This window comes from Idiotropiscis lumnitzeri, chromosome 4, assembly GCF_059441095.1.
Source record: "Idiotropiscis lumnitzeri isolate Australia: NSW breed Sydney's pygmy pipehorse chromosome 4, RoL_Ilum_1.0, whole genome shotgun sequence".
Classification (NCBI taxonomy): Eukaryota; Metazoa; Chordata; class Actinopteri; order Syngnathiformes; family Syngnathidae; genus Idiotropiscis; species Idiotropiscis lumnitzeri.
In genome coordinates, this window is record NC_142394.1 from 17176072 (window position 1) to 17201217 (window position 25146).

At 40.5% G+C, this 25146-nt stretch overlaps 1 protein-coding gene and 2 long non-coding RNA genes across 8 annotated transcripts in view; 1 reads left to right on the forward strand and 2 right to left on the reverse strand.

Moving 5' to 3' along the window:
- Window positions 1-25146, reverse strand: part of unc5a (unc-5 netrin receptor A) — a 151339-nt gene that overhangs the window by 119190 nt on the left and 7003 nt on the right. The gene's annotated exons all lie outside the window — the stretch shown is intronic.
- LOC148338355 (uncharacterized) lies at window positions 15780-17921 on the forward strand. Of its 3 annotated transcripts, XR_015842989.1 has the most exons (5): window positions 15780-16293; window positions 16768-16928; window positions 17114-17272; window positions 17399-17501; window positions 17683-17921. It is a non-coding gene; the product is annotated as an uncharacterized LOC148338355 (long non-coding RNA). The 3 variants fall into 3 exon arrangements; XR_015842988.1 differs by having other exon boundaries at window positions 15780-16928; window positions 17111-17272; XR_015842987.1 differs by having other exon boundaries at window positions 15780-16928.
- LOC148338356 (uncharacterized) lies at window positions 16908-20492 on the reverse strand. Of its 2 annotated transcripts, none has more exons than XR_015842990.1 (4): window positions 19519-20492; window positions 19175-19333; window positions 18946-19048; window positions 16908-18764 (listed from the first exon to the last, which is right to left on the reverse strand). It is a non-coding gene; the product is annotated as an uncharacterized LOC148338356 (long non-coding RNA). The 2 variants fall into 2 exon arrangements; XR_015842991.1 differs by having other exon boundaries at window positions 19175-19336.

Here is a 25146-nt window from a genome sequence, read left to right on the forward strand (position 1 = left end):
TGCATTTGATGAAAAACAGGCCTTCCTTCTTGAGTAAATAGATATGTTGTGTTCTGCTGTCATTTACTGACAAACTCACTTAAAAGATCACTTGATCACAGCACAAGCTCTGGATGCATTTTAGAATTCCACAAAAATGAAACACACGCAGACATACATGTAATACTTTCATTTCGTATTGTTAAAAATAGTAAATCATGAAAATGTGACATTAATTGACAAACCACACACACACACACATGAAGAGAGAACACGTCTTTTTTACCAGACAGGAGCAACAGCAGCGGTTTAATCTCTGCTTGAGCTCCACTCTTTCAATGGCGAGTCACAGAGATGTAAGGGAGCATATGTCTGACATTTAACGGCTTCGGAAAGGAGACAAGGAGGAAGCACGGCAAAGGCTTTCTTCCATCTCCGTCGTCAAAAAGCTTCTAATAGGCACAAGCGGCCGCACATCAGCAGGCACACGCACTGACAATTAAAATGCTCCTGAGACAGCAGAATGATTGTTTATCTGCATCAAAGCATGGAGAATTGAAATCCACAGCCACAGATAAGACATCAATCTTTCTCAGTGCGCCATGCAAACAAATATGATTACGGACAGGCTGGTTTCCTCTTTAGAATTGTTTTATCCGCTCATAGCGTGGCACAGCAGCAGATAACTAAAAGAGCGCGAGATATGAGTTGAGGTCCTGTCCCGTGATTCTCAGGGTGAGTGTCAAAGGAACAATGTCATGGGCGCAGTAAACTTCCAGTGTAATACTACTTCTAATCCCATCAACGTACATCTGCCTAACCTAACCTAAGTATATCAAAATGAAGGAATGCAATTTTTGGGATCCAGTCATTAACAGTGTATAATCACTTGTATTTAAAGTGTCAACATGACTGATGCAATGGACTGTACTGCCTCTTAATATAAAATAAGGTACCAGTTTTAAAATATTGATGTCACTGATATTAGCTTTCTATTGTGTTGTATTTTTTCATGCTATTTAAAATTGGTGATCCAGTTTGAGCACATGTTCAGAGTTGTGCTGAACATTGCATTACATTAACTCCTTAAATGGCTTCACTTTTTGAAACATTCTGTAAAAATGATAAGTGTTGTTTAAACAGTTCTACTTTGCTATTGCCAATTTGTATTTACTACAGTGGTAGAAATTGCAAGAAGAGCCTGGTAGGGAACTGAGAACCAGTTCCTTAATACAGCAGCTCCTATTTTTAATGGAATGGGAGATTTGAATTTAGTCTGGATGAGTTGTAGCTCACTTCATAGCCGTTAGCAGGTTGTTGTTCCTTTGGCCACAAACAACGTTGACTCAACAAGCGGCATGGTGGGCAACTGGTTTGCATGATGGCCTCACAGTTGAGAGCTACAGGGTTGGATTCCGACTCCGGCCTTCCTGTGTGGAGTTTGCATGTTCTCCCCGTGCCTGTGTGGGTTTTTCTGGGTACTCCGATTTCCTTCCACATCCCAAAGACGTGCATGTGAGGTTGATTAAACACTCTAAATTGTCCCTAGGTATGAGTGTGAGCGCGAATGGTTGTTTGTCTTTGTGTGCCCTGCTATTGGCCGGGAACCAGTTCAGGGTGTGCCCCACCTACTGCGCGATGATCGCTGGGACCCTCGTGAGGAGAAGCGGCTTAGATGATTGATGGAAGTTGAATCAACAGCGACACTACTGGTTACAGCTAAGTACTACGTTTCCTTATGCATCAGTTGTATTCAAATTCTCAATTTCACACAGCTGGCAACATTTTTAGATCAATCAATAATTTTTTGGCGCATCTCTAGTTATGACAATCCAACAGTTCTGTAATGAACACGTACATTCTTGCGTGGTTCAGAGGTTAAGCATTACCACCCGGGAGGTTGTCGGTCCAAGTCCCGACCATGGGACATTTCCTCTAATCTCGTTGCACACTGTACAATGACAATAAAGGGATTTCTGATCCTGAAGATACAAGTCGCTTTTAGTGGAGTCTACATTAAATCAACAATAATTCCAAATTGAACTCAATTTGACATCTACATAAACAATTCCCTTGAGATTAAGGAGTGCCAAAATGTGTTGCTTGGACTCTCATCAACAGATCTGACTTTGTGTGTGTTTAAAACCCAACAATGAAAGAAGATTATTGTTGCCGTTCCTCTATTAGATTCTTTAGAGTACGTAAACGCACTCAGACCGATGCGTGTTCACATTCGGCACCTGAATGAGATTCAACGGTCACCAAAACAAAAAATGATAAAAATCGTACAAGCCAGCGGCAGAGCACCTCTATTTTGTTTTCAAGTGTATTCCTCTGAGAGCCGCTGTGACAAATCATTCCCTTAAAACACACCAGATAAGACTAATTTGGTCAAGTTTTGCTGGAGGGATGCTTATCTCGGAATTCAAATAAGGTCAAAAGAGAAAACACAGTCACAGACGCAATGATAAGATCTTAGCGGAAAGGGGAAAAATAAATAAATTCTGCATTCGCTCGAGAAACGAGTCGCATGCCGGCTCTTTGTACTTGCACTTAATGCTCCTAATTGTAATTTACCTCCAGTTGTTGGCACATAAAAGTCACCATCATAAAAAGGTAAAACAAATCACCGATAAGGGCAGTAAAACGGGAAGGCATTAAGCATTAATAAGAAAAACAGGCTTCAATGGAAACCTTCAAGATAAAGCATAAATCAGTGTGTATGGAGCACAATTATAGTGTAATCTCTTATAAAAAAAAAAATCTAGAAATGTTATTTTCCAAATTGCCAAACTGATTTTAAAATGACAATTTGTGCTAAACAACAACAAACTGTCATGGATGAAAATGATCTCAGCGTAGTAGAATGCGGGCCACGTGTTCACATTTCATTAAACAGGAAAAGTTGAAATATGACATTTTTGTTGTAATCTGATTTATATTTTCGGCCCACATTTGGCAAAATTTTGTCCATTTGTCATAGTGAACGAGGAATGGAAGTCACAATGTTTCATAATTGAACTACTGTAATTAAAGTAAACTTTCCTATTATTTACAGAATCATTTGCCTTTATTTAATGCAAGCCAAATTAAAAAAAAAAAAAATCAACAAAATTACATAAAATAATCTCTTTTTTTATTGTAAAACAAATTAATTTATAGCTCTTTTGTTAAACAGTACATAGGAAGAGGAATAATCACCTTAAATCACAAAGGCAATATTAGGGAATAGGTTTCCAACCATCTTATTTTTCAAAATTGTTGAGCCCCACAGAAACGGTGAAGCTTGATTGAAGTCGTGTTCTGAAGCGCAACATTTGCAAAACGTGTTAGCGTTCCTCTACGGTGTCAAAATTGCTACCATTCAGCTTGACTGTCATGTGGCAGGAAGGCAGTGAAATTGCAGCGACTCTTATCCAGTCAGTAGGAGGATGTGGAGTGACAATATTGTTGTTGAGGCCCCAAAAAAGAAAAAAAAAATAACTTGGGCGTTATCTTCAAAGTGCTGCTTGCGGGAATGAACGGCAGAGAAAATAGTTGCCATCATTCAACGTTCAGAGCTGCTTTTGTCAGCCGAACTTGTCAATGTGTTAAAGTGCAATTTTAAATATCTAAAGTGGGATTAAGATTTGCCAGTGGCAACTGATGAGGGTCTAGTGAAGTATGCTCACATTCACAAAGAGGTATCAGCAAAAATAATATTTAAAAAAAAATAAAATAAAAAAAGGAAAAAAGTCCGCCTTTGCCAATTCAGTCTATGAGGACTTGATGGCGTTTGGTTCAAGTCCAGCTAAAAATGAAAGTCTCGAAATTGGTACTGGAGTCTTGAATTTCCAGGAGGACGAGTCCAAGAGTTGCGGTTCATTTTTCTTTTTTTTTTTTTTTTTCCAAGAAAAGCTGTTGGTGCCATTTTGTTTTTATGAAAACCCCGGCGCGACGTTCCTGCTGAGAAGGGCTGCAGCGCAGACTTGATCCAGACACCTGCCTTCACTTCCTGATTGGGTCTTATCAGTCACTTGTCACAGCCATGTCAGGAAAACACCAGCCTGCCCGAGTGACTCAGAAACGGAGCAGTGGAGTGGGTGTGGAGATCATTTGCACATTTGTGATCCACAAGCTTGGAGGTTATGTCGGCCTAAGCCTTATTAGATTATTGTCTGTTTTGTTTTGCAACCCACTCCATGTCCTTGTGAACAATGTTGGCGAGTTGAAAACATTTCATTCACACAGCATGTATATGCCGCGATAAACCATGATGGCGGCAACAAAACACCAAGAGCAGCCGGAGGAATACAATTTCACAATGCGTCAAATGATGTCAATTAAAGCAAGAAAGTCTTTTAAATATCTTCTGGCTTCATGGCTTGCATGCGATGGAGGCAAATAATGCGCTCCATGAGACAATCCCTCATCATACCGCTTCACCTGTTCATGGATAAAGGGAGGGAGAAAATTGATGCGGTACAACCGCTTAATGAAAATGAACTTGAAGCCATCGGAGACGAATTTGCTTTCGAACACGATGGCGGGCAACCCCGTCTAATCTCAAATGACCCTTTACTTTTAATGGGGCGGCTTGCTCAGTTATTAAGGACTAACGGACAAATGAACACCTACTGGAGGGGATTTTTATTCAAACTTTTTTTTTTTTTTTTTTATAAATTAAAGCTTTTTATTTTATTTTACTGTACATCCAGGCTATGTACAAGTGTGTTAATAGTTTCATTTAGACAATAGCAGACCCTTAAAATTGTTCGGTCCACTACTTGGGTCAATTTGACCCAACTGTTGGGTCAAATTGACCCAAGTAGCGGGTCAGTCCCTTTTTTTGACCTCCAAAACAGTTTTTAGATCCTACCACTTATGACTATGCATTTGAGTAAATTTGCTTGATAAGATAATAGAAAATATAAACAAAAAAATTTGAAAATAAATTATATGAACTCTTATCCATGCACGTGTTTTATTGAGCAGAACAATTCTGCTCCATGAAATTGCCATGCTGGAGGTCTGTGCGAATTTTCAACCTCATGCTGCACTTCCTTAGATCACAGATAAGTTAAGGCTGAGTAAACCGCACCGCTGTTGGTTGCTGTCAAGAAGTGCACACGTTTTACTTTCAATCAATTCCAAACAATGGACACCATTTTTAAATCGACAAGTTAAACAAAAAAAAATCCATTATTATGCCCGTCCCTTGTTCTGGTAGTGAATTTTGACCATGAATCATTAACAGAAAGCCAATACAAGGTCATGTCAAGACAACCAACTCATAATGTTTAACAATTGCCCACGAAAATGGTTGCGATCTGACTGTGACATATCCGGAGTGCAAGCACAAAAAGGCAAGCATTGCTTGAGATATGCATAACGCACAAACCAAACAGCGTCCAATTAGGCTGCCACACATGGCGTGATAAATTGATAATAATGTAAATGTCTATATGACAAGCAAGTGTATTGGTTGCACCGGCAGGACAGCGGCCATTTGTTTTGCGATTGCCAGGGGCATAATGAGAAAGCAGGCACCCAGTGGGAGTGAGCCTGATTTATTTTGTTTTGTGTCACATTATCTAGCCTTCCTGTCACCTCGGTATAACGGCATCTTTATTGGATTTCGACACTGTGTGGTCACACCTACACCCACCGCAATCAAGGGCGCTGACCAGCATTTCCTGTAGTGCCATGCCGCCCTCCCCATGGCCTCATTTGAAACTGCCAGCTGGAACTGATGAATACTAATGCGACGATGATGCGAGCAAAACAACTTCGATGATGACGAGGAGTCCCACGAGGAAAAAAAAGGAATGTGCCTATCGTCCTGAAGATATTTTGACTCAAAACACCTTTGCAGGGTGTCAGCGGCATGTCAAAATAATAGATGGGACTGTAAATCACAATCAATGGAAATTTTAGCCAATCATAATGCTGAAGATTGCCGTGACAAGGGACAATGCTGTATATGAAATGCTAATCAAGGAAAAGGGGAAATATGCATGTGCATTTGTAGATATATTCACTTTATTATGACGAGTGACTACAGGGTCCGACATTAACATAGCCGCCATGTGACTGGGGCCACCCGCAGATCACAGGCGATGGCTTTACCAAGGCAGAAAGAATATTTTTTTGAAATATCCAATATTAAATATTTTTGAGTTTATCCGCTTCAATGGATGAATCATCGTTTTTTTTTTACTCCCAAATTGGACATTTCATTGCACTGTGCAGCACATACTCGCATGAGTTTTGGCCACGAAGACGACATGCTTCTCTACTTCAACCAATGGTAGGCCAAAACATGTAATGTAATGTTTTAAATCACATTCTGTATATTGTATATAGAGGAATTGAAAGTGTGGATATTTTCTTGAGTAGCAGCATCAGCCACTGACGTTACTGTATACTCGCATGGATGTTTGTCGTGTATTCTACGTGCGGCAGTATTTAATCCACAAGGAGGCCAACAAATATAGTTAGAGTCAAAATTTTATTAAGCATTGTTTTAACTCACAATAATTATATACAGTGGAAAGTGTTGTTTTTTTTAAGCAGCTGCTTTGATCACTCGCACATTTTTGCCGCTTTCACCATTTCATCCACAGATAGACCTACATATATAATTATGTATTTCATTAATTGTTTTAAAATCAGGGCTAGTGTTGTTTCTTGCAAGCCTCCACCCAAAAATGTTTGTCAGACCCTTGACGAACCGTACAAAAAGGGTTAGCAAGACCCAGGCTGTAGATTTAAATACAGTCGAAAGATATTGACTGTTTCTGAGCAAACACATTGTTCCAGCATCGCATCCCCATTTTTCTGCAGATTTTTGCACATTTTGGCCCAAAATCAATCATGATTTTAAAAATAAGCCCCTTGTGCCCAGATGGACAGAAGATACAATTTTCCCGTTCTCGCAAGACACAGCAATACAATATGTGGCAGGTTTAAAAATACCGGTCGATATGTCACATACACAATTTCCTCAAAGGGGCTCCAAATCCCAAAAAGATGAATATTTATGCACAGACATTCAGCGTGTTAAAGTTTTCTTCACATGTACATTCAGGCATGCACCCAAGTAGTTTGACAACAGATGAAAGTGCATGACAATTATTAACAGTAAAGAGTGTGAAAAAGCCAATTTGATTCCCTGTCGGTCCAGGAAAACCACAAACAAGTTTGTTTTTTTTCAGTACAGGTAAGCTGCTTAACTTCCCCTCTCAAAGTTGGACTACAGAGAGAGAGAGAGAGGAATAATTCAATAAAGTCCACTCTCAGTAATATAACGTCCGGCAAAGCAGTGACACCGCCTAAAATCTACAATGACAAAATAGACAGGGGTTGACTGGGGCTGCTGCAGAAATTGAAAAAAAAAAAAAAAAAAAAAACACAGTTCGCAGACATACAAACTCATCGCTGAGGTAAAAGAGGAGCGACACAGGCGGGAAAGAGGAAGGGGACATTAATATATCATTCACCGGAGCGCTGCACCCACCCCTGATTGTCCTGCAGCATGAAAACATAACTGTAATGAAAATACTATTGATCGTGGTCACTTCCTCACAGACAGATTATGCCGTTTTCCTCTTCCGCTCTGCAGATTAGAAGGAAAATGTTCAGTGTTAAGAGGAATCCTCTTGAGCAATGCGCCATAGTAACAGTGCAACCCGAAGCTAAATCAAGTGTCGTAGTCATTTAGAACAAAGAAATGTCAATATGTAATACACCGGGTTGATTGGTAAAGTTTGAAAAATGCTTTATAGCCGTTTAGTCAGTTCAAGTTGACTTTCACTGGCATGGAGAAAGAGGCGTGACCCCCAACCCCGGTCCACCTCAATGATTTTGTAGCAGTGTGAGTCTTCTTGGCAAGAGACCGGCAACTGTGCTTTGATCTCCTTGCAAATCTATTGCAACTGCAGGGGAGTTGAGTTCCGGCCTTGACGGCAAAACAGTCCCTGGCAAAAATAACACAAACATTTAAATAACCGACACTGAATGTTTGAAAGTCTGAATCTTTTCATTAGCCCTTTGCTGTCTGGTCTCTGTGGGACCACTGCATCAAAATGAAAAAAAAATCTTCAGGAGATGATCTGTGGTCAGTAGACCAATAACAAAGAAAAGTAGCCCTCAAGTGCTTGAACACGCACTGTGTTCTGGACCCATGGGAGAGTGTGCGAACAGGCATGAAAAGACGCGCTATAGACAGTGAGCTAAGATAACCATCTCACGTGTGTGCAGTCTTTCCTGCATGTCTAAATTAAAGATGGCGAGATAGCACAGCCGTATCCACTGTGTGGGAATGATTTCCTAAAGTCAAGGAAATGGATACAAGCAAAGGTCAATGGTTTATTTTTCATTATCTCTTATCACAGATGCTCCGACCTTTCTGGAAGCATCAGGTGTGATATACGTCTACACCAGTGGTTCTCCACCTTGTTTTCAATGATGCACCTGATGTGAGATTTTTTTTCCAGCCAAGTACCCACTAACCAGCGCAAAGGATTTTTGGATGAGGGTAATTTGGGAAAAAAAAAAAAAAAAAGAGGGGATAGCTCCTTTTTGGGATGGATGCTACTTTTTCGATTTAATATAAAATCTTACGTACCCCGTGAAGTGCCTTCATGTACCCCCATTTGAGAACCACAGCTCTAACCAATACTTAGATAGACCCAGGTCCTCGAGGGGCACTATCCTGCATGTTTTTGACGTCTCCCTCCTCCAACACACCTGATTCAATTGATCATCTCACCAGCAAGTACTGCAGGAGCCTGACAACAATCCTGATCATTTGAATCCGGTGTGTTGGAGGAGGGAAACATCTCATGTAAAACATGCAGGACAGTGGCCCTCGAGGACCGGAGTTTGACACCTGCAGTACAGACCTGTGTCTTGTGACTCACATGCTCGCTTGACATCTACAGTTTTCTGGGCATAATGATCAATTAGTTAGTTAATTAATCATCAAGAATTTTGAGGAGAGTGTGGAGGCACACTGTGATTAACGACTCAAAGAAACAGAGATGGACAGGGGGAAAAAAAAAAAAAGACAGCAAAGACGCTCAAGTGTACTATTGAATCAAATTGAGTTTCACTTCGACCTCCACGGTGGCCCAAGGCTGGTAAGGAAACGGGAGTTCAGAACATTCAGTCAAATTCTTCCATTTCTTGATTGCAACACTACACGATTATGGGATGTTTGTTGAGTTTAGACAAACTAGTAGACTTGGCACACAATTTTGGACCTCAGGCATGACTCACTGTCGGCTGTTCATTTTTATTTCACTCCAAAATATGTGGTCAATATTGAAATACAAAAAAAATTAAAGAGTGTCATTGAATTAAAGCTACATTTAAGGAAATCTAATTTTAACATTTTCAATCTGAAATAAATGCAAAAGAAAGTGTTTGGTGCTTACAATTTCATTACATGATAAACATTAAACCCATTTGAAAGGCTTTCAAAGGCAAATATGTGCATTCAACCAGGTACAAAAAAGTATCATAAAAATAGAAACAACCATAAGTACAAGCCCTTTTCAACCTGTTACCCGTGTTTATTTCAAGACAGTCAAGGTTAAGTTATTTACATGAAAAGCTGTGATTTCATCCGCTAAGCATGCAAATGGTCAGGGTGAATTAACAAAACTACATCCAGAAATATCATGAATGCAACCTGAGCAGCGACGTGGTGTGAACATAATGTAGAAGAGGTTAGCATCCTTTCATACGCCCGAAACATAAACCCCGCTACAATGTCGAGCGCGTGCTGGTGGCTTCCAGTCGGCATTTTGTATCGCTGCGTGCGTGGATATATTTAGTGGATCCTTGCAGTGAAATAAAACCATCAGTAAAAACTGAACAAATAAGCTCGAGTCGAGGCTAATGCGTCGGAGGAGACATGTAAGAGAATTAAAGAGGGTATTATGGCAAACTAAAACCTATGGGCTTCAACAACTTCCATGGGGGAGACTTGCATACATGCTGTGACCTCCAAAAATAGGAAGGATAAAGATAATACCACTCTGACTTTGAAGAAAAATCTTTGGTTTTATAACATACTGTCCGTGGTGGAGAAAAGCCTTATTAAACATATTTAACGCTGTCAGAACCACTCGATGCTCAGGCTGAGAGCACGACAGCAGTTCTTGACACTGGGAGGGCTCGTGTTTTCCCGCTCATGTTTTGACTCCAAGTGTCATGGAAACAAAGATTTAGTGTGACATCGCTGATGCCAACTTTTGCACTGCAAATGCTTGGCAAAATCATGGCATATTCAAGCGCCTTGGCTCGGCACGCTCCAAGACAATGAGGAACACAAAATTACGAGACAAAATAGGATAAAAGGTTCAGTGGGTTTCTCAAAGTGAAACAACAGCAGACGCACATTTCGTTTTATGATTCAACCTTGACAGAAGAGCGCGATACTATATAGGAAGTGCGAGTTTGACTAGTTTTGGATCAGAGTGACATCTGGGATGTTGCGCAGCTGTCAATCATTTTGCTCCTGTTAGCTAGGGGGCTGCACCTTCTTTTGAGATTTCATCCAATGAACAGCAATCATGCCGTGCTGCCAAATTGGGTCATGTTTTTTTTTTTCTTTTTGTTACTCACAATAGTCAATAAAAGAGAGGACCACATCACAAAAATGCTTCTTTAAAAAAAAATTAAAAAAATACGTTGAAAAGTATGGAAGAAAACATTTGTTTCATACCCATATTCTTGTTTTACCCTTGACATTGAGACAGCAACTACAAAGTAGGACAGCATTAATATACGTAAATATATTCATATTCGACTATTGGCAGCAATACAAAAGGCATTTTACATTGATTACTCGAAAATTTGCATCTAATCAAAATGAACTGAGATGAAAGTGTTTATCATGGCCAATATGCAATTTATTTTGGTACCCACAGAGAAAAAAAGTAGTCCTTCAAACATTTAATCTTGCCAATTTGCATAATTTTTTTTTAATTTTTTAATTTATAAACCCTCAAACTGTAGTTTTCCCAGTTCTTTTGTTGATAAGCACACGGAAGTAGTCAATGAATACCATGAATGAGTTTAATTTTGTATTAATTAGTTTAGTAAATTCGTATAACGAGTGATTACAGTGCTGGAGCTTATTCAAGGACAGTCTCGTCACATGAGCCGCTCATCTTCTGGGATCTGTCTCTTTCTGTAATCAATTGGTGCATCGCCATCAAGGCGATTTGCTCAGCATATGGGCAACCGTTGACCAGGGGGGGCGGAGCCAATTTGCACATATGAGTGTGTGATAAACGATGACTTCTCTGCATGCTAAGGTGTGAAAGCAATCCAAGGATCAAATATTTCATTGTGATGAAAGCCTCAAATTCTGTGTGCAGCTCAACACCATCAACACTTCGACATATGGTCAATCTAAATGTGTGGTGGCAGAGCATACAAGTGCCTCTGTGTAATGCAACCGTGTTGAAACTGCAATAAGGCAAAACTAAATATCTGCTCCACAGAATCACACATGTCAAAATCTTCCCCTAGACGACGGTGTGGCCGCCTCGTGGTTCCGTCCTTGTCTTTGACAAAACCAAGTGTGGCGATAGTTGCTAGAACTGTGTACTGTTCTGCACAATCCTTTCTCTCTTTGAGTATAACATTTTAAAGAGAGAGAAGCCGAAATCAAAATCACAATTAAATATCCATTAATCATGCAGTCTTAAACAATATGCGCTTATTTCAATAATTTAGTTCCTTCTTATTATTGAAGGGGGCTGGCACCTTAGCTTCAAGCACATGGCCCTCTCTAATTGTGCTTTAGTTTGTATCTGTCATGACACTTCTATAGGTCTGCAGCCACTGTCACAAATGAAAGCCTGCGGCCTTCATGGGGTCACTATTTTCTCTTCAGTAGCTCACACAACCAGCCTTTGTTCCTCATAGCGCAATCTGGAGATGCCATTAGTAGCGAGGGAGACAGTGATGTTTAGTGACAGCCAACGACTCTTCTGGTAAAGAAAGTGCCCTGAAGTCATCAGAGTGTCACACACACAGCCAGAATACACATGGCCCGAGCTGCCGGTCCACCTTTGTTCTTGCTATCTGTGGACAGGAAGCTAACTCTGCGAGGGGGGCGTCAGGTGGGCATCACCCGCCGCAGGCCAAGTTGTGCCACCGCACAAAGCTGACAGCCCTGCTTGTCAAACATGCTGCAGGACAATACAAGGGAAAATTAACAGAGAAGCGTGTCTCTGATTTTGCTGCAAGAGGCAGTTTTTGTCTTTGCATTACGCTTGTGACTGCTGTCCTGACATTTATGGCCTGAGCTGGAAAACATGCAGAAATTCAGCAGGCGGCTGGGAGCAACGATAACAGAGGAGCTACATGGCCTGTTTGGGGCTGATAACTCAGACTCAGCATAAATCAAACACCTTCTGGCCATTCAAATAATTTGTCGCTGTGCGTCATCAGTTGAGAGGGGGGTACGAGAAATCACAGCAAGAATGTATCATCCATCCCAAATGAAATGTGCAGACATGTCAAATTATACCTTCCCAATGAAGGGCTCATGCTGTGTCGCATTATTTTTTTTGAAAGATGTTTTTCCAAAGTTAGTTTCACCACTGCAAATTGGCCACAACTGTAACTTTTGCAACTATCTCATTTCCAGATGCTAAATGGCGTGAACAGATTTTTATTTCCGCTCCCGTCAGGTACCAAAATGAACCAATTGCATTCAATGATATGTTGTCTTCTTACTCGCGGGGCTATTTAACACTGGCCAACACAGAGTAAATCAACTTGTGGTTCATTTGTGGAATGATAAGAACGCAGTGTGCAGACAATACCACAGACCACTCTATAGACACTTAATAGCTTTGCTTGGCTGCCTCGTGCTTATGGGACTTGGGGGGGGGGGGGGGGGGCAGCTGTTTGCTTTAAGACCATCAGGCTGCGGAAGCTCCATGCATTAACAATGGCTTAACACAAAATGGCACCCAGTTACAGAGATGTACAGTGAAACGTCAATTTAACAGATCCCTGATTCAGAAAATAGTGTCCAGTTCACTCAAAAAGCCTTTTTGTACAGCACCTTTCAAAGTCTGTTAGTTGCACAATTGAATGGCTAGCCGGCATTGTGGCGTCGTCAACGGACAGAGACCGGTCTCGTCATTTAAGCTTGCACTGCTCTCGTCATAGACTTGCGGTAGACAAAAACCGGGCGGGGGCGACATTATGCTCTGGCCTAAATTGGACAAACTTTTGAAAACAGATTGTATTTTTTATACATGTAATTATTTAACAATCATTTGTTACTGCACAGGCAACAAAAATAAAAGACTTCAACGTAATGGACAACCAGATCCATCGGACGACCCGACGCTTCAATGAGCCCGTTAAATTGAGTTGAGTTCCGCTGTATACAGACAGTGCGGGCTCTTCATGACACACCGTTGCGCACAGTTCTGGAAGAGCGATTAAGAGACTTTTTGAAGTCAAGGTTTTCAGTGAACAAGGAGGTCGTAAGGGAGAAGACCACAAAAAAAATCACATTTCAACATCCCATTCGCCTTTAATGAGCGTGGAGTGCTGAGGGAATCGACTGATTAATATAAATGGAATGTGAAAGGTAAAACAAGCCTGATAAAAGAGCTGAAGGCTGCTGAGCTAAAAGCACCTTTTGTAGATTTTAGAACCGTTATCCAAGTTAGAGAGTCTTTTATATCTACATGGGACTGAATTTAATCTTCAGTCTGTGAACACGAGTGGGACAAATCCTTTCTTACAAATCTGGACAGGGAGTGGAAGACTTCCACAGCCAAGTGCACGGAGATAAAAGATGCCCATGATCTGAAAATGATTGCTTCTCGTACTTTTGGTGAAAAAGACATGAATTTTCCCAGTGCAGAAAGGTAAAATGAAGGCACTTTCAACAATGACATTTACAACAACAATCAGCCTTAGCCTTAATCATCACTTTGGTGGAAATGTCAAAGCAACGCCATAAGCAGCATATGTGGCAGACCAAGAAATTAGCTTTGTGATGACGCGTCCTAAAACAAATCCACCCACATTTTCAACCTGGAAATTAATTTAAAAATATATAAATAGGTGCTAGGCGTCATGGCTGTAAATGTTTTTGAAGAATACGAGGATATGGACATCATGTTGCGTAGACCGACGGGTCATCAGTCAAAGACACAAAAAAATAACGAGAAAAGAAACAGGCAATATATTAGCGGTACCAGCCGCAGTTTAGTGTTGTTTGAGGCGTGGGGTTAAGTTTATGAGGCATCAAGCTGATAGAATTACTAGTTAGTGTGGGAGTTGATGCACATTTATGTGGGGATGTGCTGTTAGTCAAAACAATAAAAAGTTAAAGAGAGGTCAGACTGTGGAGGTAAATTAAGGATAACATCAGTTACAAATGTGCTCAGTCCTCTTGTGTTTGCTCTTTTAGCTTTATTTACCGCGATTGCTCGTTTGGAAGGCAAAATGGAAAAGAGGAAAAGGAAGAATGTTAAAAGATGCAGTTTTTTCTTTGCGTCTCGCATTCATGTTTTCAGAAAAGTTTCGTAGTTGATTAATACATCAATGTTCTATACAGATAATCGTGCAAGATTTAAGATGAGGATGCTTTGTATAACTTTGCTGACACAGCCCAAGGAAATGGCCTGGAAACGGAAAAAGCGTAAAGGATATGTTTCAAATTCAGGATTAAAATTAAGATTTGGGTTTGATTCTTTCAAAAAAGGTTGGGATTTTAAATTAGGGTCACAATTTATAACAATGGGATTCATTATTTGGATGATTTTTTTTCACCCAATATTAGCACATAAAATTGACAGATTTTCTATTTAAACACATGGACACATTACTCTGTAAGAAAGATAATGACATCCATTCACCCCCCCAAAAAAGTGTACTGATCTTATTTTTCTCTTTAAAGTGACATAATGCGCTACATAAATAAAGATTATTATTATTATATACTAAAGGACAAAGTATCATAAAACAGTCAAATGTTCTGCCTGTAATTTGACTTTAAGCCTTTAACTTCTAATTATTTTATTCATTATATGTATTTTTTTAATTAATCAGCCGATTCATCCGTTATCTGAATTTCATTCGGCCAAATATCGGAATCGGCATCGATCAGATCATGACAATGTTTTTGAGGGTAGATTTGAAGAAAGAAATACGATTGCATCATCATTATGACAAGGAGACGAAAATTTAAAAAGCAAAAATGGCACCTACTGTGTGTTGCAGTCGTATTAGCAGCACCCCTTTTTTTAATAGTACGGCTGTGATTATTCAACTACAAACTGTTGACTCGACACTTCACTGTTAACTCCTTAGGCTAAACACAATTCAATATGCTGCTCTGTATTCATGAAAATCAACTTTTGGCGACATTTACGAACGTGCCTTGGGGATTCATTTGCGATCCCTAGAGCCCACTGGACTTATTCTGGAAAAGGGCAGATGCCATAAAAATGTGAAAAAAAAAAATGCAAATGCAACCATCAATTGTCTGATAGAGTAGCCAGGAGCACTCTTCAATGTTTTTTTTTTAAATTATATATATATATATATGAATTTTTTTTTGGGGGGGGGGGAAACACCTCCTTAAAGTAGACTTAATTGAGACAAATATGTTTGTATACAAATAGTTTCTGGTCAATCATCAAGTTACGTGGTTCTATTGAGTCTTTTGTTTAGTAGATAAAATAATTACACAAGATCAAATGCCAGAATGTGGCTTCAATCTCTGAGTCCTCTTTGGTATGAAAGCCACAATTGCTTGACCTGCGTGAAGTTGGCCCCCCATTTGTTGCAAAAATAGGTGGAAATAGTTTGTTTCGTTTGTGCTGCGTTTGTGCCCGTTTGTGCTGTTAAAATTTTCGTTTGTGCTGCTTCGGTTCGAAAGATATTACACTTTGTTTTATTTCGAGTGTGACGTCACCCAGCCCCCCATTTTCATCCGATTGACTTGGGAATGGTGCCATTCGTTTGTGCTACGTTTGTGCCCGTTTGTGCTGTTAAAATTTTCGTTTGTGCTGCTCCGGTTCGAAAGATATTACACGTTTTAATTCACGCGGTGACGTCACAAACAGGAACGCGCCAGCGTCAGTTTGTTTTGTTTTGCTGTCGAACAAGGAGCTCGGTATCGCGCTACCGCGTTCAGTCAATCACTTGAATCACTCGTATTTGTTATTAATTCCAGGTTATAAACTAGTTCCTGGAATGAACCGATGTTTTGTATGTTTTTGCGCATTTTACATTCTTCATGATCCTGGAAAGCAACTGTTGCCGGACGAACTTCAGGTAAACAGGTCACACTCACTGTTGTAGCTTTTTTGCTAGCATACAGTAATCTTAAAACCTTCCTGTTTTCACTGCTGTAAATTACTTTAAATTCGGTCTTATTTCTTTTAATAGTGTTGTTCTACTGCTCATTCATTTATTTCATCAGTAGTCATTAAAGCTATGTGATTATTTCTTAAAATTATAGTAGACGTGAGGCTGAAACATATCCGTTGAACTTTTTGAAATAAAAACAACTTAAAGACACCCCTCGATGAAGCATTCCCTCATTTGAGAACAACTGAATTAATATAAAAACAGTCCATGTGTAATTGATGAGAGCCTGCAGAGAAACCTTGGGTGAAACGATAGCTTTATGTGTAAAGAAAACAGCAACAAACAAAACCCCAAACTATTTACATTTCAACAATTAAGCAATCACTGCTTTGTGAAGCTCTTTGTCTTTTCTGATGCTGCTTTCACTCTACTTTCCAGGTCATTGTGCATCTCCCAGTCAAAAGCAGCCCTCCTGCAATATGCCACATAATGTCCGAGAGAATCCTCTTCGAGATGATATGACTGCTCTAAAAGTAAACTGTCAGCATCAGACTTCTGGGAATTTCCAGCAGGGCAACTTCTGTTCAACTCATACCTAGGTCGGTGTCAATCCACTAAGCCTCTCCATTTCTCAACTTCAGTAGTATGAATACTGTATCAACATCAGACTCATCACAGAGGTCAACATAATTTTTTAATATATTTTTTCCTCAGTATGAGAAGTAGTAGAGGCATCGTCAGGTCTTAAGACATGACCTACATCAGCTTTTTTGTTTTGCAGCAGAAATCCACGTTTCCCTCAATGAAGGCAAGATGACGAGCAACAAACCGGTCAACACGAATGGGAAGGCTTTCATGCTTGAAAAGCCCATTTTTTATGTTTTTGAACTCTGCTTCAACAGCTGCCGAACTTGCAGTGATGCTGGTACTCCTGTCCAGAGTGGTAAGTAACTTCCCTGTCTTATGATGTGGGTAATAATCTCAGGGAGGAAGTGGATGTTATCCCTGTCCCCCTCAGCCATGGCAAGTGACCTGATCTCCTCACATATTTCTGTCACCCACTGTCAAGCGTTAGTCTGGATCTGCTGCTGATGCTCCTCGACGGGTTCCTGTGCCTGAACCTCTGTGTCTGGCATGCTGATACAGTCTTCTTGTGCTATTTGTGTTTTCAGGTATTTCTTGCACTTTTCTGATGGGAGAGGGGTTCCAGAACTGTCATTACCTTCAGATTCATTAAGTGCCACAATAGTGATGGCACATAGAAGTTATTTTGCATGTTCCACACATTGTGACTTAAGTAGTTGTGCTAAATCTCAGAAAAAATCTTTTTACACAATGTCTTTTATTTTTCAGGCGGTCCCACTGGGAGATCATTTTGATGCAGTGTGCAACATCTACCCTGACAAAGCATGGCGGCAGGTTTGCATGCTGACTCCCAAGCAAGACTTTAAAGCACTCATTAATGTAGCTCTTCAAATCGGGATGTTTTCCTGCTGACAGGTGCAGAAGTCCAGTGAAAGTTACCAAAATTTGTCCTGATTGCCAGCATGTTTTGCAACAAAATATAGAATTAAAATAAGGAAGGGCACCATCATCTTTGTCGACGCCTGTTTCATGAGTTGGTTTTCTTCTTTCTGTTGAACCGCATACAATTAAAAAGCAAAGCCTGATTTTTTTTTTTTTCAATTAAAATTACTTCGACAGACATGACCACTAGTGATGAGTCTATAAAGACAGGAATGCGAATAACAATTCAGTTTTATTGATAATGCCTGTTTCAATTTCTAGTGGCATAAGCCAGCAAGTCCCCACAACTTTTCTAACTTTAATTTTTGCTGTAAAAACATCCGCTTTTTGGTTGAACTAGTCTGTCGATTGTGCTGTTTTGGGCCTTAAGAACTTGTATTGTGTTGCTACTGTTTTTCAATAAGAAATTATTTTAGGTCATTTAGAATTCATCCAGCCGCTTGTCCAAATGGACACAATCGTCGACCTTGCGCGTGTAAGGTTGCTGAAATGTGCATCACTGCAGAGAAAGATGTAAGTTTGCGTCACAAATGAGGACATCTATGTATTTATGTACAGTGCACCTCGCAGTGGTAGCATTAAAGACATTGGACTGGACACATTTTTCTGTCACTACTGGAGTCAAACAACTATGTGTACAAGACATTGGTACAGATGTCAGAAAAGCATGGCGTATGTGCTATCACACAGTGGCTGAAAAAAATTGATTCATGCAGGTGCCCCGTCCGTCCCCAATAGAAGCAGTGAGTGCTTTTTCTCTTGCCATTCTTGGATCTCTGGCCAAAGCTTTTACCGCTCACCCCGATTTGAAGACCTACATCAATGAGTGCTTTAAGCATGAAAACCTGCCATGTTTTGTCAGGGTAGACGTTGCACACTGCAACAATATGATCTCCCAGTGGGACCGCCTGAAAAATAAAAGACATTGTGTAAAAAGATTTTTTCTGAGATTTAGCACAACTACTCAAGTCACAATGTGTGGAACATGCAAAATAACTTCTATGTGCCATCACTATTGTGGCACTTAATGAATCTGAAGGTAATGACAGTTCTGGAACCCCTCTCCCATCAGAAAAGTGCAAGAAATACCTGAAAACACAAATAGCACAAGAAGACTGTATCAGCATGCCAGACACAGAGGTTCAGGCACAGGAACCCGTCGAGGAGCATCAGCAGCAGATCCAGACTAACGCTTGACAGTGGGTGACAGAAATATGTGAGGAGATCAGGTCACTTGCCATGGCTGAGGGGGACAGGGATAACATCCACTTCCTCCCTGAGATTATTACCCACATCATAAGACAGGGAAGTTACTTACCACTCTGGACAGGAGTACCAGCATCACTGCAAGTTCGGCAGCTGTTGAAGCAGAGTTCAAAAACATAAAAAATGGGCTTTTCAAGCATGAAAGCCTTCCCATTCGTGTTGACCGGTTTGTTGCTCGTCATCTTGCCTTCATTGAGGGAAACGTGGATTTCTGCTGCAAAACAAAAAAGCTGATGTAGGTCATGTCTTAAGACCTGACGATGCCTCTACTACTTCTCATACTGAGGAAAAAATATATTAAAAAATTATGTTGACCTCTGTGATGAGTCTGATGTTGATACAGTATTCATACTACTGAAGTTGAGAAATGGAGAGGCTTAGTGGATTGACACCGACCTAGGTATGAGTTGAACAGAAGTTGCCCTGCTGGAAATTCCCAGAAGTCTGATGCTGACAGTTTACTTTTAGAGCAGTCATATCATCTCGAAGAGGATTCTCTCGGACATTATGTGGCATATTGCAGGAGGGCTGCTTTTGACTGGGAGATGCACAATGACCTGGAAAGTAGAGTGAAAGCAGCATCAGAAAAGACAAAGAGCTTCACAAAGCAGTGATTGCTTAATTGTTGAAATGTAAATAGTTTGGGGTTTTGTTTGTTGCTGTTTTCTTTACACATAAAGCTATCGTTTCACCCAAGGTTTCTCTGCAGGCTCTCATCAATTACACATGGACTGTTTTTATATTAATTCAGTTGTTCTCAAATGAGGGAATGCTTCATCGAGGGGTGTCTTTAAGTTGTTTTTATTTCAAAAAGTTCAACGGATATGTTTCAGCCTCACGTCTACTATAATTTTAAGAAATAATCACATAGCTTTAATGACTACTGATGAAATAAATGAATGAGCAGTAGAACAACACTATTAAAAGAAATAAGACCGAATTTAAAGTAATTTACAGCAGTGAAAACAGGAAGGTTTTAAGATTACTGTATGCTAGCAAAAAAGCTACAACAGTGAGTGTGACCTGTTTACCTGAAGTTCGTCCGGCAACAGTTGCTTTCCAGGATCATGAAGAATGTAAAATGCGCAAAAACATACAAAACATCGGTTCATTCCAGGAACTAGTTTATAACCTGGAATTAATAACAAATACGAGTGATTCAAGTGATTGACTGAACGCGGTAGCGCGATACCGAGCTCCTTGTTCGACAGCAAAACAAAACAAACTGACGCTGGCGCGTTCCTGTTTGTGACGTCACCGCGTGAATTAAAACGTGTAATATCTTTCGAACCGGAGCAGCACAAACGAAAATTTTAACAGCACAAACGGGCACAAACGTAGCACAAACGAATGGCACCATTCCCAAGTCAATCGGATGAAAATGGGGGGCTGGGTGACGTCACCACTCGAAATTAAAAAGTGTAATATCTTTCGAACCGGAGCAGCACAAACGAAAATTTTAACAGCACAAACGGGCACAAACGCAGCACAAACGAATGGCACCATTCCCAAGTCAATCGGATGAAAATGGGGGGCTGGGTGACGTCACCACTCGAAATTAAAAAGTGTAATATCTCTGGAACGGAAGCAGCACAAACGAAAATTTTAACAGCACAAACGGGCACAAACGTAGCACAAACGAATGGCACCATTCCCAAGTCAATCGGATGAAAATGGGGGGCTGGGTGACGTCACACTCGAAATAAAACAAAGTGTAATATCTTTCGAACCGAAGCAGCACAAACGAAAATTTTAACAGCACAAACGGGCACAAACGCAGCACAAACGAAACAAACTATTTCCACCTATTTTTGCAACAAATGGGGGGCCAACTTCACGCAGGTAATTGCTTGCCGTCATCTTTACGAATTTAAGTGAGAGGCGATGGTGTAACAAGTGCTGAGCACCGTGAAACTAGAAAAGCTCTATGTAAATGAAACCCATTTAACATTCATGTGGAAAAAATGGAAGTGAAAAATCCTCTATTGTATCATCCTCCAATGAGTGACGGGATGCTCAGAATTGAGTTTAAATGTGCCGGACCCGTACAGTATAAAAGGATGAATGAAGTCATTAGAGGAGCCGATAACAATATCGTATGACCTGAGCTCAGAGGCCCATGTACATTAAATCACTGTTGGAAATTGGACACCGATGTGCATTCATTAAGTGACTCCCACATTGAATATTCTCGGGTATATTATTTAGTAGACATTCGCTGTTGCAAAAACTAACAATGAACAAAATCAGACTTTGAAATGATTTGAGCATAACAGACACCCTCTACAAAATGATAAAACTGCAGTGTGTCTGTAAAGGCTCTCTCAAGGCAGAAACAGGACTCCTGTCAGGTGTCCAATTAGGATAAAATATCAATAACCTTTACAGTGAAGCTGGTGACATCATGCTGTCTTTTTGATAAAAGCTCCAGTGTGTCTTTTTTGCCTCATTAGCATTACATGTCATGCTGATCTCACTTTAAGAACTGACTCCCCCAAGCTGACCCAAAGCAAGAAGTGCATTGACTAAAGAAAGGATTTAAAGAGAGTTGTCATAAGCCAAGGCCAATAGAATTTCAAGAAAGCCTGTACAGAAACTTTTTTATAGGGAACACTTAACTTGTTGATCAGAACAAATTCAAACAAGTCCCCTCAGAATTTACAAAGTGCACAACACCTCGGTCCAGTTTAAATCCTCTTTTTTGGAATCCAAATTCCGTTCAAATAATGGAGGATGTCACGGCAGACGACACGATGGCCTCACTGTACAGAGGCCTCCCCGTGTGGAGTTTGCATGTTCTCCCCGTGCCTTTGTGGGTTTTCTCCGGGTATTCTGGTTTCCTCCCACATTCTAAGAACATGCATGCTAGTTTGATTGGACACTCTAAATATCCCTTAGGTGTGATGTGGATGTATATGCTTGTTCCATCTACGTGTGCCCTGCGATTGGCTGGCAACCAGTTAAGGGAGTACCCCGCCCACTGCCCGATGAGAGATGGGATAGGCTCCAGCACGCCCGCGACCCTAGCGAGGAGAAGCGGTACAGATAATGGATGGATGGAGTTATTGTCACTGAACCTATCAAATGTTCAGATATGTCTACGTTCCACATTCCAAATCATGTCCCCACTGCGTATGAAGTACGTGCATGTCTCCCTTATTACTGCCTGGCTCCCTCCCCCGTAATTTGTCGTTGGCTGGCTGTGCTGTTGTTTCACGGCAAACGTGAATTGATGTTTGTGATTGTTGTAAAAATGTTTACGAATGTCTGAACTGTACAAACAGGTATGTGTGTACATAGACACATGTATTTATACAAACACACGTATATACACATTATATACAAAACATAGCCACCTATATAGAAACACACCACTGTCATGGACAGTATAGATGTAATTATCCCCTAGAATTGATTGGCTCACATTGTAAGAGTCAATTTCTAAATTCTTCATTCTTCCTGAAATGAATGCTCAAACATACACCCATCCATTATCCAAACCGCTTATCCTCACAAGAGCCGTGGGCGTTTCAGCAGGTAATTATCAAAAACAAGGCTCATTTACGGTATAGAGGTATTGGATTTTAAGCATGGAACGAAATTGAAACGCTGTTTGTTGCAGATAGCAACAGACCGGTCCCAATAGCAGCTATGTTGTCATCCTTCATTGCACTGCATTCTACATTTTTCCCCGGATGGCCTTGGCAAATAAATGAATAAATACAAAATAAATCACATTTTTAAACCCTGCCTAATTTGTAATCCGTGATGTTAAAACCTAGTTTCACAACTGAAATGGGGCTTGTTTTGGGGAAAACAATATCAGAAGAACCTACATAGAGCAGAGAGGCTGCTCTCTCACGTTCTCACATCTAGGATAAATGATGAAAGGTTTATGTTTTGTGGAAGAAAAACTCCAAAAATGAACAACACATTATTTTGGAAGGAAACATCAGGAACAAGTGGAACTTTACAAGATTTACATAATTGTTACTAATTCAACAGGTGGGGGGGGTGTATATATATATATATATATATATATATATATATATATATATATATATATATATATATATATATATATATATATATGGGAATATGGGAATCAGCCTCAGAGTGGATCACCGTCGGCCACAATCCCTCCATCGGCCCGCTGAATTTCAACAGAGGCAAAGAAGGAGAAAATTGTCTCAATTGTCTCTGCGGCCCGTGAAGGAGCCGGGAGGACATGTACTTGATTGACAGCTGAAGGTCGGCTTCATCCGACATGCCCACGCAGTCCTGCCGGTGGAAGGCGGCTCTATTTTTCATGATTTTGGAGCCTTATGTTATACACTTGCTATATTTTTTTCCCATTTGAATTTGGCAGGCTTGTTAATACTCTTCTTTGTGGTGTGTCAAATTTACAAGACATTGTCACTTTACAGGGTCTTAAACCAAGTGTTTGTAATCCCGCAATAGCAAAACATGCTGTATAGGCTTTAATGTGCTCTTGGAGTCAGTGTTGTGTTGACTCAGTTGAATTGGCTTCCCTAAGGCCTCAGTGCCTGGACACATAGACATAATTAGAAAAGGTCATTGTGGCTCCTGTCTTATCAACAAAATCACTTCAATATGACAAATTCATGGTCAGGCGGCACCAGATCTCCCTCAGATACCCTTGCCAATCGAGACCTAGCAAGATAAAGCTGTCTTGGTAGTCTGATTTCTAATTATGTTTTTTTTTTACATTTTGTCCTGCTAAATAAGGGGAGGCATATCAATGAGCTCAACAATTGGAAGGTGTGTTTTTCGTCAAGGGTAAGATAGCGGCATAATTGCCGTCATTTTGTCATTTTCTTGATGCATTAAGTTGCCTTGTTAACACTATGTCGAATATCTTCCTCCGAGACTTATCTCAGGTGTCTGGTATATCATCACAGAGAGTTAGCAGCTCCACAAAAACATCTCAGACACATAAAAACAAAAATAACGACAGCGCTGATAACTGCTAGTTGGAATCAATTGACCTTCAGAACATTTCAGTCTTGTTTTCTCACTACCTAGTGCAGAGGTTGCCTACATTGCATGATAAAGTGGAAGAGGCTTTCACATCGCTCCCTGGTGGCCTCACTAAGGAACTATTAATCTATGCCTCTCCATATCGCATTCAGATGCGCTTTCGCCGTCTGCAGCGCGGTCTAAAGTAAAGGCAAGTAGAGCACCCAGAGGAGCGGACGCGTAGTTCTGATGAGCTGCATCGAGACACCTTCGGGTTTGTAAGCACTTCTGCAGACAGTGACTGATGGCCAATTAACCATTTGTACGAGAATATTGATCACTCGGAGAGTTGGAACATCAGGAACATATAACCCGCCACTGCTGTCGCTGCAAGCTGAGCAACTAAAATCGCACCAAGACACCATTCTGTTCTATAAAACACACACGAAGGTGGAAAGGGATCATCCTGAGTCGAACAAAGCCTAAACAAGAAAACCTGTGAATTCTATGAGCGCTGCCAATTGCCTCTCTCTGCGAACATAAAACTCAAGTTCAACCTAAATCGCTTAGGCGCATGTGTGTGATGGTGAAATATCTTGGGAGATGCAATTGAACGTAACGCTTCTATTTAATGTTTGGATGTCAAAACAAGAATCTCGCAGCTCTTAACTAGTATGGATGAGTTCAATCTGCAAGATCACCAAGCTTGGCAGCAAAGTGTTTTCTACGAGTCCGAATGACAATTTTAATAAGACCTAATCCTTGTGCGGTCTGTAACATTACAATACTGCCATCATAAGCTCCAAATTTCAATTTGTTACATTATTAAACACTCCGACTTGCAGTCTTTTAAATGTTCACAATGACAACTTGCCAGAATTCTTTATTACTGTAATGTTCATGTTGCAAGAAACAGTATGTAAACATGCGGACTGCACTCCTTAAGCACTGAATTTATCTAGACCAGTGATGTTCAACTGGTGGGTTGGGACCCAAAAGTGGGTCATCGATTCCTTATGAGTGGGTCACAGACAGGGAGAGCAA